Raw genomic sequence first — 15,491 nt, 5'->3', positions numbered from 1 at the left:
TAGGCTATTCTTTCATATATTTCGTGTGGGACGGGGTGGATACGAAAATGGATTAAGACTCCAAGGATAAATGTATTCTTTCGTGTATATGAACGTGACTGCACATGTATATGTATGTATATGCTGAAATATATAGTTATGTATATGTGTGTCTTTTGGTGTTTATGTATATACTTATGTATTTCGGTGGGTTAGGCCATTCTTTCTCTTGGTTCCTTGCGGTATCTCACTAACATAGGAGACGACGATTAAGTGTAATATATATATATATATATATATATATATATATATATATATATATATATATATATATATATATATATATATATATATATATATATATATATATATATATATATATATATATATATATATATATATATATATATATATATACATATATATATATATATTTATATATATATATATATATATATATATATATATATATATATATATATATATATATATATATATATATATATATATATATATATATGTATATATATATATATTACACTTAATCGTCGTCTCCTATGTTAGTGAGGTACCGCAAGGAACCAAAGCTGTGTAGGTATGTATATTTGCGTGTGTGGACGTATGTATATACATGTGTATGGGGGTGGGTTGGGCCATTTCTTTCGTCTGTTTCCTTGCGCTACCTCGCAAACGCGGAAGACAGCGACAAAGCAAATATATATGTATATATATATATATATATATATATATATATATATATATATATATATATATATATCTTTCTTTTTCTTTCACACTATTCGCCATCTCCCGCATTAGCGAGGTTGCGTTAAGAACAGATGACTGGAACTTCGAGGGAATATCCTCACCTGGCCCCCTTCTTTGTCCCTTCTTTTTGAAAATTAAAAAAAAAAAAAAACGAGAGGGGAGGATTTCCAGCCCCCCGCTCCCTTCCCTTTTAGTCGCCTTCTACGACACGCAAGGAATACGTGGGAAGTATTCTTTCTCCCCTATCCCAGATATATATATATATATATATATATATATATATATATATATATATATATATATATATATATATATATATATATATATATATATATATATATATATATATATATATATATATATATATATGGGAGTGGTGTCAGGAAAATGGATCATTTCACCAACATGAGTGGATGAATGTCTTTCTGGAGAACTAGCTGTAAATCCAGAGTCACATGAACTTTGTGGATCCAGTCTCAACACTGCAAGAGGGGCACCTACTCAAGGAAGAACTGACTCAAATGATATGTGCAGGCCCGTCGCTGTGGCTCACCAACACCACATCACAGCTATCAAGTTCAACACGTTCACACATCTCTGCTTCGGGTGAACATACTTGGACGTGTTGGTACAAGTAGTTGCATGGACTGTGATCCTCGCTTTGGTTACAAGAATTTTTCTTCCGTCCACCAGTGATGCTACTACTTTTGTGAATTAAGAACCATTGCAACACAAACCTCGCCAGGTGGTAGAGTGGCCGCAGTGTATCGAGTCAGACTTCCCCAGAGCTTTTTCTAAAGGGGAAGTAAATGTTTATAGTTGTGTTACTAGAGTGATAGTTTTCATACATGGTGCTTTGACAAGAAAATAGTGAAATTAGAAAAGAATGTTGTAGATACTGAAGCATATTCTTTCATTGAAATGTGAACAAAGGGAGCATTTTTCAAAGTGATAGAGATGGAAAGCGAAAAGGTGTTTTTCATGAATGTACTGGAAAAGTTGAGGTCCAGATAAACTTTTGGTCTGTCAAGGCTTTATTATGGCGGATGATCAACTACCTACCCTCAGGTATCCAAGATATGGTTGTACTTTGTGTAATGAAGACAATTGAGAAACATCATAAGCCAATATTCCAGTTTCATGATGAGAGAAGTGGACCAGGCAGTATGATACAGTGGTTAGATTGTTGAAAACTACTATTGACGTTTGTGTAAATAAATTTATACATTTCCCTTTTCAATAGCCAGAGGTTGAACCATTATGTGAAATTCATTTTTTCATTTCATTTCAAGCTAAAAGTTTGTTATCTAAATTATTTCTTACATTTTTCATATATATATATATATATATATATATATATATATATATATATATATATATATATATATATATATATATATATATATATATATATATACCTCTGTAATTTGAGCACTCAGGGGATAAGAGTGAGTGCTCAAATTACAGAGGTATAAGTTTGTTGAGTATTCCTGGTAAATTATATGGGAGGGTATTCATTGAGAGGGTGAAGGCATGTACAGAGCATCAGATTGGGGAAGAGCAGTGTGGTTTCAGAAGTGGTAGAGGATGTGTGGATCAGGTGTTTGCTTTGAAGAATGTATGTGAGAAATACTTAGAAAAGCAAATGGATTTGTATGTAGCATTTATGGATCTGGAGAAGGCATATGATAGAGTTGATAGAGATGCTCTGTGGAAGGTATTAAGAATATATGGTGTGGGAGGAAAGTTGTTAGAAGCAGTGAAAAGTTTTTATCGAGGATGTAAGGCATGTGTACGTGTAGGAAGAGAGGAAAGTGATTGGTTCTCAGTGAATGTAGGTTTGCGGCAGGGGTGTGTGATGTCTCCATGGTTGTTTAATTTGTTTATGGATGGGGTTGTTAGGGAGGTAAATGCAAGAGTTTTGGAAAGAGGGGCAAGTATGAAGTCTGTTGGGGATGAGAGAGCTTGGGAAGTGAGTCAGTTGTTGTTCGCTGATGATACAGCGCTGGTGGCTGATTCATGTGAGAAACTGCAGAAGCTGGTGACTGAGTTTGGTAAAGTGTGTGGAAGAAGAAAGTTAAGAGTAAATGTGAATAAGAGCAAGGTTATTAGGTACAGTAGGGTTGAGGGTCAAGTCAATTGGGAGGTGAGTTTGAATGGAGAAAAACTGGAGGAAGTGAAGTGTTTTAGATATCTGGGAGTGGATCTGGCAGCGGATGGAACCATGGAAGCGGAAGTGGATCATAGGGTGGGGGAGGGGGCGAAAATTCTGGGGGCCTTGAAGAATGTGTGGAAGTCGAGAACATTATCTCGGAAAGCAAAAATGGGTATGTTTGAAGGAATAGTGGTTCCAACAATGTTGTATGGTTGCGAGGCGTGGGCTATGGATAGAGTTGTGCGCAGGAGGATGGATGTGCTGGAAATGAGATGTTTGAGGACAATGTGTGGTGTGAGGTGGTTTGATCGAGTGAGTAACGTAAGGGTAAGAGAGATGTGTGGAAATAAAAAGAGCGTGGTTGAGAGAGCAGAAGAGGGTGTTTTGAAATGGTTTGGGCACATGGAGAGAATGAGTGAGGAAAGATTGACCAAGAGGATATATGTGTCGGAGGTGGAGGGAACGAGGAGAAGTGGGAGACCAAATTGGAGGTGGAAAGATGGAGTGAAAAAGATTTTGTGTGATCGGGGCCTGAACATGCAGGAGGGTGAAAGGAGGGCAAGGAATAGAGTGAATTGGATCGATGTGGTATACCGGGGTTGACGTGCTGTCAGTGGATTGAATCAGGGCATGTGAAGCGTCTGGTGTAAACCATGGAAAGCTGTGTATTTATTTATATTTGCGTGTGTGGACGTGTATGTATATACATGTGTATGGGGAGCGGTTGAGCCATTTCTTTCGTCTGTTTCCTTGCGCTACCTCGCAAACGCGGGAGACAGCGGCAAAGCAAAAAAAGAAAAAATATATATATTGATTTGAATGGGACCGGTTAATTTGAGTTATCAATCTTCGTTCTTATGGTCTTTGATTATCAATTATCATTTTACCATTAGGTGGGTGCAAACATCAGTTGCCCGTAGTTCTCTATATTTAACACTGAAGCCTTCCCGTACAGAGAGGCTTCATAATGAACCTACTGAAAAGAGAAAAACTTCCTCACAAAGCTAGGATGTGATATATATATTGCAAACAAAACATATAAACACTGGGGAGAGAACACACTCACATAAAGACAAAGGAAAACACTAAATGTGAGGCAATCAACAGAATCAAGAAGGTTAGTACGAGTAAACATCTAAATACAACATATGTAAGTAGAAATACAATAGAACTTACAATTGAGGAAAAATACAGAAGAACAACATTGCACGTCTTACGAATTAGAAAATCTGTCTCAAAATACTCTCAGTAGGTAAGTGAGAACGTTACTGTCCGGATCCGGATCTGAAGTCAGGATAGACTTCTCTGATTCTCTCTGATTTTCGTAACCCACAGGGATGGCGGAATATAGTTATGAATACATATGAATAAATGGAGACTCTATTATCTATTCTACTTTGTTCAGTCACTCTTGTTTAGCTTGCACATACAGTACTCCAGGGCATGATTGCTCTGATCATGCAAGTAACTAAGGCGTAACAACGTAATTAAAAACTTACCATAAGGACGAGGAAGCTGCGTCACACTCAAGGGTACCGTAATACTCAGAAAGATCAGATATGTTATCAACTCTCCCAACATCTCAGGTTAGATGTCTAGTACCTAGTTGGTAAGACAATGAAATTCTCATGAATGCGATGTGAGAGTATATTTTTCAGTCAAAAAATGCAAATATGACGTGAACACTTCAAGTAGATGACTTGCTGCTATCATTATGTTCAGCTTGTATCGTAACTACAGTACTGTTTGTTATTTCTATATGAAGGTGTTAGAACAATCATATTTGGTACTGTTAAAATTGCTACAATGATATCTAACGCTTTTGTTACTCTTACTACTTTAAGTTCTATTGAAACTACTAATTCTCTATTCCTTTAGTTGGACAACTTGTACATGGATTTTATATTTTCAGCCTTGAATACTTAGCTACATCTTCCTAGTTAAAGCAAAATACGGTGCTCTTATATGTTGATGATCTATATACGGACTAAACTTGGCAAGCTTTCATATTTCTTTTCCCAGACTCAATAACTTGGTATCCTTCATTGTACAGATCCTTTAAGACAAAACATACTTGTTCCCTGCTGCTCCTAGCGGATGTTTTTCACAGAACAAATACAGATTTACATAAAGCTTATAAAGAGAGATTGTGTTCATGTGTTCTTAACTGTTCAGCCTATAACATGATACAAAATAATTGGTATTCTATTACATGCACATTGAGCACCTTGATAATTGTGCTACATCCTAAATTATTGGATAATGCAATACCATTTTTCATGAAATGATTTCTGATGTAAAAAAACAAAAAGTTTTAACAATAACTTCTGAACACGATAATATAAGCCAGTAGCACGCTATAACGACCCGAGAACGCGGTAGTAGCAACAATGAAAAAGCAGGTATGACCCTTGGGCACGATACTGAGATCCTTGAACAGGGCAACACAGACACATATTCACTGAGAGTATATGTAATCCTCGAAATATCCTGAACAACTGACCGACATCTACAAGTGGTTCTACTGGTAGTTATACCATGACGGTGACACCTTAATGACTGTGTGTGTGTAGTCGTGATGTCTAAAGCAAAAATAACTAAGCTATCTTGTTATTCTCAATTATGTATTCGCTACAGACATGTTCAGCAAAAAAAAAAACGCTTCGAGAGACATGTTTCCTTGGTCTGTTCTTGATTGGTCTGATACATTTTGATGTCACATGACTCCCCCTACTTGTAGTGGAAAGACAAACGCCTCAGCGAACTCACCCATAAAGATGCTACCATTTAGTTGCAGAATAATGTAACGATACAGCCGTGAAGATACAGGTCCTCCGTAGAAAGGGTCTTCTGGGTACACACGCACACACACACACACACACACACACACACACACACACACACACACACACACACATATATATATATATATATATATATATATATATATATATATATTATCATTTATTTATCTTGATTTGTCGGTCTCCCGCGTTAGCAAGGTAGCGCAAGGAAACAGACGAAAGAATGGCAAAACCCAACCACATACACACGTATATACATACACGTAAACACACGCAAATATACACCTATGAATCTCAACGTATACATATATATACACACACAGACATATACATATATACATATGTACATAATTCATACTGTCTGCCTTTATTCATTCCCATCGCCATTCCGCCACACAAAGAATAACAACCCCACTCCCCCTAAATGCGGGCGAGGTAGCGCTAGGAAGAGACAACAAAGACCACATTCGTTTACACTCAGTCTCTAGCTGTCATGTATAATGCACCGAAACCACAGCTCCCTTTCCACATCCAGGCCCCACAGAACTTTCCATGGTTTACCCCAGACGCTTCACACGCCCTGGTTCAATCCATTGACAACACGTCGACCCGGGTTTACCACATCGTTACAATTCACTCTATTCCTTGCACGCCTTTCATCCTCCTGCATGTTCAAGCCCCGATCACTCAAAATTTTTTTCACTAAATCTTTCCATTTCCAATTTGGTTTCCCACTTCTCTTCATTCCCTCCACCTCTGACGCATATATCCTGTAGATTAATCTTTCCTTACTCATTCTCTCCATATGATCAAACCACTTCAAAACACACTCTTCTGCTCTCTCAACCACACACTTTTTATTACCACACATCTCTCTTATCCTATTATTACTTACTCGATCAAACCACCTCACACCACACATTGTCCTCAAACATCTCATTTCCAGCATGTCCACCCGCCTCCGCACCACTCTATCCATAACCCACGCCTCGCAACCATATAACATTATTGGAACCACTCTTTCTTCAAGCATACCCATTTTTGCCTTCCGAGATAAAGTTCTCGACTTCCACACATTCTTCAACGCTCCCAAAACTCTCGTCCACTCCCCCACCCTATGGTTCACTTCCGCTTCTATGGTTCCATCTGCTGCTAAATCCACTCTCAGATATCTAAAACACTTCACTTCCTCCAGGTTTTCTCCATTCAAACTTACCTCCCAGTTGACTTGTCCCTCAACCCTACTGTACCTAATAACCTTGCTCTTATTGAAATCTACTCTCAGCTTTCTTCTTTCACACACTTTACCAAACTCAGTCACCAGCTTCTGCAGTTTCTCACATGAATCAGCCACTAGCGCTATATCATCAACGAACAACAACTGACTCACTTCCCAAGTTCTCTCATCCACAACAGACTTCATACTTGCCCCTCTTTCAAAAACTCTTGCATTCATCTTACTAACAAACCCATCCATTAGCAAATTAGATAACCATGGAGACATCACACACCCTTGCCACAAACCTACATTCACTGAGAATCAATAAATTTCCTCTCTTCCTACACGTACATATGCCTTACATCCTCGATAAAAACTTTTCATTGTTTTTAACAACTTGCCTCGCACACCATATATTCTTAATACCTTCCAGAGAGCATCTCTATCAACTCTATTGTATGCCTTCTCCAGATGCATATATGCGACATACAAATCCATTTGCTTTTCTAAGTATTTCTCACATACATTCTTCAAAGCAAACACCTGATCCACACATCATTTACCACTTCTGAAACCACACTGCTCTTCACCAATCTGATGCTCTATACATACCTTCACCCTCTCAATCAATAGCCTCCCATATAATTTACCAGGAATACTCAACAAACTTATGCCTCTGTAATTTGAGCACTCACTTTTATCCCTTTGCCTTTGTACAATGGCACTATGCAAGGATTCCGCCAATCCTCAGGCACCTCTCCATGTGTCATGCATACATTAAATATCCTTATCAACCAGTCAACAATACAATCATCCCCTTTTTTAATAAATTCCACTGCAATACCATCAAAACCCGCTGCCTTGCCAGCTTTCATCTTCAGCAAAGCTTTTACTACCTCTTCTTTCTTTACCAAATCATTCTCCCTAACCCTCTTACTTTGTACACCACCTCGACCAAAACACACTGTATCTGCCACTCTATCATCAGACACATTCAACAAACCTTCAAAATACTCACTCCATCTCCTTTTCACATCACCACTACTTGTTATCACCTCCCCATTAGCCCCCTTCACTGAAGTTCCCTTTTGTTCCCTTGTCTTACGCACCCTATTTACCTCCTACCAAAACATCTTTTCATTCTCCCTAAAATTTAATAATATTCTCTCACCCCAACTCTCATTTGCCCTCTTTTTCACCTCTTGCACCATTATCTTGACCTCTTGCCTCTTTCTTTTATACATCTCCCAGTCATTTGCATTATTTCCCTGCAAAAATCGTCCAAATGCCTCTCTCTTCTCTTTCACTAATGATCTTACTTCTTCATCACATCACTCACTACCCTTTCTAATCTGTCCACCTCCTACGCTTCTCATGCCACATGCATCTTTTGCGCAGGCCATCACTGCTTCATTAGATACATCCGATTCCTCCCCCACTTCCCTTACATCCTTTGTTCTCACTCTTTTCCATTCTGTACTCAATCTCTCCAGGTACTTCCTCACACAAGTGTCCTTCCCAAGCGCACCTACTCTCACCTCTCTCTTCACCCCAACATTATCTCTTCCTTTCTGAAAACCTCTACAAATCTTCACCTTCGTCTCCACGAGATAATGATCAGACATCCCTAAAGTTGCACCTCTGAGCACATTAACATATATATATATGTATATGTATATATGTATATATATATATATATATATATATATATATATATATATATATATATATATATATATATATATATATATATATATATATATATATATATATATATATATATCCTAATTGACATGAAAACTCTTGCAAAACTCTTGCATTCATCTCCCTAAGACCCCATCCATAAACAAATTAAACAACCATGGAGGCATCACACACCCCTGCCGCAAACCTACATTCACTGAGAACCAATCACTTTTCTCTCTTCCTACACGTACACATGCCTTACATCCTCGATAAAAACTTTTCACTGCTTCTAGCAACTTGCATCCCACACCATATATTTACTTATTTTGCTTTGTCGCTGTCTCATGCGTTAGCAAGGTAGCGCAAGGAAACAGACGAAAGAATGGCCCAACCCACCCACGCACACATGTATATACATACACGTCCACACACGGAAATATACATACCCATACATCTCCATGTACACATATATATACACAGGCAGACATATACATATATACACATGTACATAATTCATATTGTCTGCCTTTATTAATTCCCATCGTCACACCGCCACACATGGAATAACAACCCCTCCCCCCTCATGTGTGCGAGGTAGCGCTAGGAAAAGACAACAAAGGCCACCATTCGTTCACACTCAGTCTCTAGCTGTCATGTAATAATGCACCTAAACCACAGTTCCCTTTCCACATCCAGGCCCCAAAGAACTTTCCATGGTTTACCCAATACACTTCACATGCCCTGGTTCAATCCATTGACACTTTACTTCCTCCAGTTTTTCTCCATTCAAACTTACCTCCCAATTGACTTGACCCTCAACCCTACTGTACCTAATAACCTTGCTCTTATTTACATTTACTCTTAACTTTCTTCTTTCACACACTTTACCAAACTCAGTCACCAGCTTCTGCAGTTTCTCACATGAATCAGCCAACAGCGCTGTATCATCAGCGAACAACAACTGACTCACTTCCCAAGCTCTCTCATCCATAACATACTTCATACTTGCCCCTCTTTCCAAATCTCTTGCATTCACCTCCCTAACAACCCCATCCATAAACAAATTAAACAACCATAGAGACATCACATACCCCTTCCGCAAGCCTACATTCACTGAGAACCAATCACTTTCCTCTCTTCCTACACGTACACATGCCTTACATCTTCGATAAAAACTTTTCACTGCTAACAACTTGCCTCCCACACAATATATTCTTAAAACCTTCCATAGAGCATCTCTATCAACTCTATCATAAGCCTTTTCCAAATCCATAAATGCTACATACAAATCCATTTGCTTTTCTAAGTATTTCTCACATGCATTCTTCAAAGCAAACACCTGATCCACATATCCTCTACCACTTCTGAAACCACACTGCTCTTCCCCAATCTGATGCTCTGTACATCCCTTCACCCTCTCAATCAATACCCTCCCATATAATTTACCAGGAATACTCAACAAACTTACACCTCTGTAATTTGAGCACTCACTCTTATCCCCTTTGCCTTTGTACAATGGCACTATGCATGCATTCCGCCAATCCTCAGGCACCTCACCATGAATCATACATACATTAAATAACCTTACCAACCAGTCAGCAAAACTGTCACCCCTTTTTTGATAAATTCGATTGCAATACCATCCAAATCTACTGCCTTGCCGGCTTTCATCTTCCGCAAAGCTTTTAATACCTCTTCTCTGTTTACCAAATCATTTCCCCTAACACTCTCACTTTGCACACCTCGACCTGAACACCCTATACCTGCCACTTTGTCATCAAACACATTCAACAAACCTTCAAAATATTCACTCTATCTCCTTCTCACATCACCACTACTTGTTATCACCTCCCCATTATCCCCCTTCATTGAAGTTCCCATTAGCCCCCTTGTCTTACGCACTCTATTTACCTCCTTCCAGAACATCTTTTTATTCTCCCTAAAATTTCATGATACTCTCTCACCCCAACTCTCATTTGCCATCTTTTTTAATTCTTGCACTTTTCTCTTGACCTCCTGCCTCTTTCTTTTATACATCTCCCACTCATTTGCATTTTTTCCCTGCAAAAATCGTCGAAATACCTCTCTCTTCTCTTTCACTAATAGTCTTACTTCCTTATCCCACCACTCACTCCTCTTTCTAATGAACCCACCTCCCACGCTTCTCATGCCACAAGCATCGTTTGTGCAAGGCATCACTGCTTTCCTAAATATTCTTCTCTCACTCCCCTTACCTCCTTTGTTGTCACCTTTTTTTATTCTGTACTCAGTCTCTACCGGTACTTCCTCACCCAAGTCTCCTTCCCAAGCTCACTTACTCTCACCACTCTCTTCACCCCAACATTCTCTCTTCTTTTCTGAAAATCCCTAAAAATCTTCGCCTTTGCCTCAACAAGATAATGATCAGACATCCCTCCAGTTGCACCTCCCAGCACATTATCATCGAAAAGTCTCTCTTTTGCGCCCCTATCAATTAACATGTAATCCAATAACGCTCTCTGGTCATCTCTCATACTTACATACGCATAATTATATATATCTCGGTTTTTAAACCAGGTATTCCCAATCACCAGTCCTTTTTCAGCACATAAATCTACAAGCTCTTAACCATTTCCATTTACAACACTGAACACCACATGTACACCAATTATTCCTTCAACTGCCACATTACTCACCTTTGCATTAAAATCACCCATCACCATAACCCCGTCTTGTGCATGAAAACCACTAACACACTCATTCAGCTGCTCCCAAAACACTTGCCTCTCATGATCTTTCTTCTCATGCCCAGGTGCATGTACACCAATAATCACCCATCTCTCTCCATCAACTTTCCGTTTCACCCATATCAGTCTAGAATTTACTTTCTTACACTCTATCACATACTCCCACCACTCCTGTTTCAGGAGTAGTGCTACAACTTCCCTTGCTCTTGTCCTCTCACTAACCCCTGACTTTACTCCCAAGACATTCCCAAACCACTCTTCCCCTTTACCCTTGAGCTTCGTTTCACTCAGAGCCAAAACATCCAGGTTCCTTTACTCAAAAATACCACCTATCTCTCCTTTTTTCTCATCTTGGTCACATCCACACACATTTAGACACCCCAATCTGATCCTTCGAGGAGGATGAGCACTCCCCGCGTGACTCCTTCTTATGTTTCCCCTTTTAGAAAGTTAAAATACAAGGAAAGGGGGGTTTTAGACCACCCGCTCCCGTCCCCTTTAGTCGCCTTCTACGAAACGTGAGGAATGCGTGGGAAGTATCCTTTCTCCCCTATCCCCAGGGATACCCTATCGCCAGGGATGTATATATATATATATATATATATATATATATATATATATATATATATATATATATATATATATTAATTAATTTATTAATTTTTTTTATTTTGCTTTGTCGCTGTCTCCCGCGTTTCCGAGGTAGCGCAAAGAAACAGACGAATGAAATGGCCCAACCCACCCCTATACACATGTATATACATACACGTCCACACACGCAAATATACATACCTATACATCTCAATGTACACATATATATACACACACAGACACATACATATATACCCATGCACACAATTCACACTGTCTGCCTTTATTCATTCCCATCGCCACCTCGCCACACATAGAATACCATCCCCCTCCCCCCTCATGTGTGCGAGGTAGCGCTAGGAAAAGACATCAATGGCCCCATTCGTTCACACTCAGTCTCTAGCTGTCATGCAATAATGCCCGAAGCCACAGCTCCCTTTCCACATCCAGGCCCCATACAACTTTCCATGGTCTACCCCAGACGCTTCACATGCCCTGATTCAATCCACTGACAGCACGTCAACCCCGGTATACCATATCGATCCAATTCACTCTATTCCTTTCCCGCCTTTCACCCTCCTGCATGTTCAGGCCCCGATCACTCAAAATCTTTTTCACTCCATCTTTCCACCTCCAATTTGGTCTCCCACTTCTCCTCGTTCCCTCCACCTCCGACACATATATCTTCTTAGTCAATCTTTCCTCACTCATTCTCTCCATGTCACCAAACCATTTCAAAACACCCTCTTCTGCTCTCTCAACCACGCTCTTTTTATTTCCACACATCTCTCTTACCGTTACATTACTTACTCTATCAAACCACCTCACACCACACATTGTCCTCAAACATCTCATTTCCACCACATCCACCCTCCTGCGCACAACTCTATCCATAGCCTACGCCTCGCAACCATACAACATCGTTGGAACCACTATTCCTTCAAACATACCCATTTTTGCTTTCCGAGATAATGTTCTCGACTTCCACACATTCTTCAAGGCTCCCAGGATTTTCGCCCCCTCCCCCACCCTATGATCCGCTTCCGCTTCCATGGTTCCATCCGCTGCCAGATCAGGCAGTGGGAGGTGGGTTGATTAGAAAGGGTAGTGAGTGGTGGGATGAAGAAGTAAGATTATTAGTGAAAGAGAAGAGAGAGGCATTTGGACGATTTTTGAAAGAAAAAAATGCAATTGAGTGGGAGATGTATAAAAGAAAGAGACAGGAGGTCAAGAGAAAGGTGCAAGAGCTGAAAAAGAGTGCAAATGAGAGTTGGGGTGAGAGAGTATCATTAAATTTTAGGGAGAATAAAAGATGTTCTAGAAGTAGGTAAATAAAGTGCGTAAGACAAGGGAGCAAATGGGAACTTCAGTGAAGGTCGCTAATGGGGAGGTGATAACAAGTAGTGGTGATGTGAGAAGGAGATGGAGTGAGTATTTTGAAGGTTTGTTGAATGTGTTTGATGTTAGAGTGGCAGATATAGGGTGTTTTGGTCGAGGTGGTGTGCAAAGTGAGAGTGTTAGGGAAAGTGATTTGGTAAACAGAGAAGAGGTCGTAAAAAATATATTACATATATATATATATATATATATATTTTTTTTTTTTTTTTTTTTTTATACTTTGTCGCTGTCTCCCGCGTTTGCGAGGTAGCGCAAGGAAACAGACGAAAGAAATGGCCCAAACCCCCCCCCCCCCATACACATGTACATACACACGTCCACACACGCAAATATACATACCTACACAGCTTTCCATGGTTTACCCCAGACGCTTCACCTGCCTTGCTTCAATCCACTGACAGCACGTCAACCCCGGTATACCACATGACTCCAATTCACTCTATTTCTTGCCCTCCTTTCACCCTCCTGCATGTTCAGGCCCCGATCACACAAAATCTTTTTCACTCCATCTTTCCACCTCCAATTTGGTCTCCCTCTTCTCCTCGTTCCCTCCACCTCCGACACATATATCCTCTTGGTCAATCTCTCCTCACTCATTCTCTCCATGTGCCCAAACCATTTCAAAACACCCTCTTCTGCTCTCTCAACCACGCTCTTTTTATTTCCACACATCTCTCTTACCCTTACGTTACTTACTCGATCAAACCACCTCACACCACACATTGTCCTCAAACATCTCATTTCCAGCACATCCATCCTCCTGCGCACATCTCTATCCATAGCCCACGCCTCGCAACCATACAACATTGTTGGAACCACTATTCCCTCAAACATACCCATTTTTGCTTTCCGAGATAATGTTCTCGACTTCCACACATTTTTCAAGGCTCCCAAAATTTTCGCCCCCTCCCCCACCCTATGATCCACTTCCGCTTCCATGGTTCCATCCGCTGACAGATCCACTCCCAGATATCTAAAACACTTCACTTCCTCCAGTTTTTCTCCATTCAAACTCACCTCCCAATTGACTTGACCCTCACCCCTACTGTACCTAATAACCTTGCTCTTATTCACATTTACTCTCAACGTTCTTCTTCCACACACTTTACCAAACTCAGTCACCAGCTTCTGCAGTTTCTCACATGAATCAGCCACCAGCGCTGTATCATCAGCGAACAACAACTGACTCACTTCCCAAGCTCTCTCATCCCCAACAGACTTCATACTTGCCCCTCTTTCCAGGACTCTTGCATTTACCTCCCTTACAACCCCATCCATAAACAAATTAAACAACCATGGAGACATCACACATCCCTGCCGCAAACCTACATTCACTGAGAACCAATCACTTTCCTCTCTTCCTACACGTACACATGCCTTACATCCTCGATAAAAACTTTTCACTGCTTCTAACAACTTGCCTCCCACACCATATATTCTTAATACCTTCCACAGAGCATCTCTATCAACTCTATCATATGCCTTCTCCAGATCCATAAATGCTACATACAAATCCATTTGCTTTTCTAAGTATTTCTCACATACATTCTTCAAAGCAAACACCTGATCCACACATCCTCTACCACTTCTGAAACCGCACTGCTCTTCCCCAATCTGATGCTCTGTACATGCCTTCACCCTCTCAATCAATACCCTCCCATATAATTTACCAGGAATACTCAACAAACTTATACCTCTGTAATTTGAGCACTCACTCTTATCCCCTTTGCCTTTGTACAATGGCACTATGCACGCATTCCGCCAATCCTCAGGCACCTCACCATGAGTCATACATACATTAAATAACCTTACCAACCAGTCAACGATACAGTCACCCCCTTTTTTAATAAATTCCACTGCAATACCATCCAAACCTGCTGCCTTGCCGGCTTTCATCTTCCGCAAAGCTTTTACTACCTCTTCTCTGTTTACCAAATCATTTTTCCTAACCCTCTCACTTTGCACACCACCTCGACCAAAACACCCTAAATCACCGCTACTTGTTATCACCTCCCCATTTACGCCCTTCACTGAAGTTCCCATTTGCTCCCTTGTCTTACGCACCCTATTTACCTCCTTCCAGAACATCTTTTTATTCTCCCTAAAATTTACTGATAGTCTCTCACCCCAACTCTCATTTGCCCTTTTTTTCACCTCTTGCACCT

Source organism: Panulirus ornatus, chromosome 2 (genome assembly GCF_036320965.1).
Source record: "Panulirus ornatus isolate Po-2019 chromosome 2, ASM3632096v1, whole genome shotgun sequence".
NCBI classification, from domain to species: Eukaryota; Metazoa; Arthropoda; class Malacostraca; order Decapoda; family Palinuridae; genus Panulirus; species Panulirus ornatus.
This window is presented reverse-complemented; position numbering follows the sequence as displayed.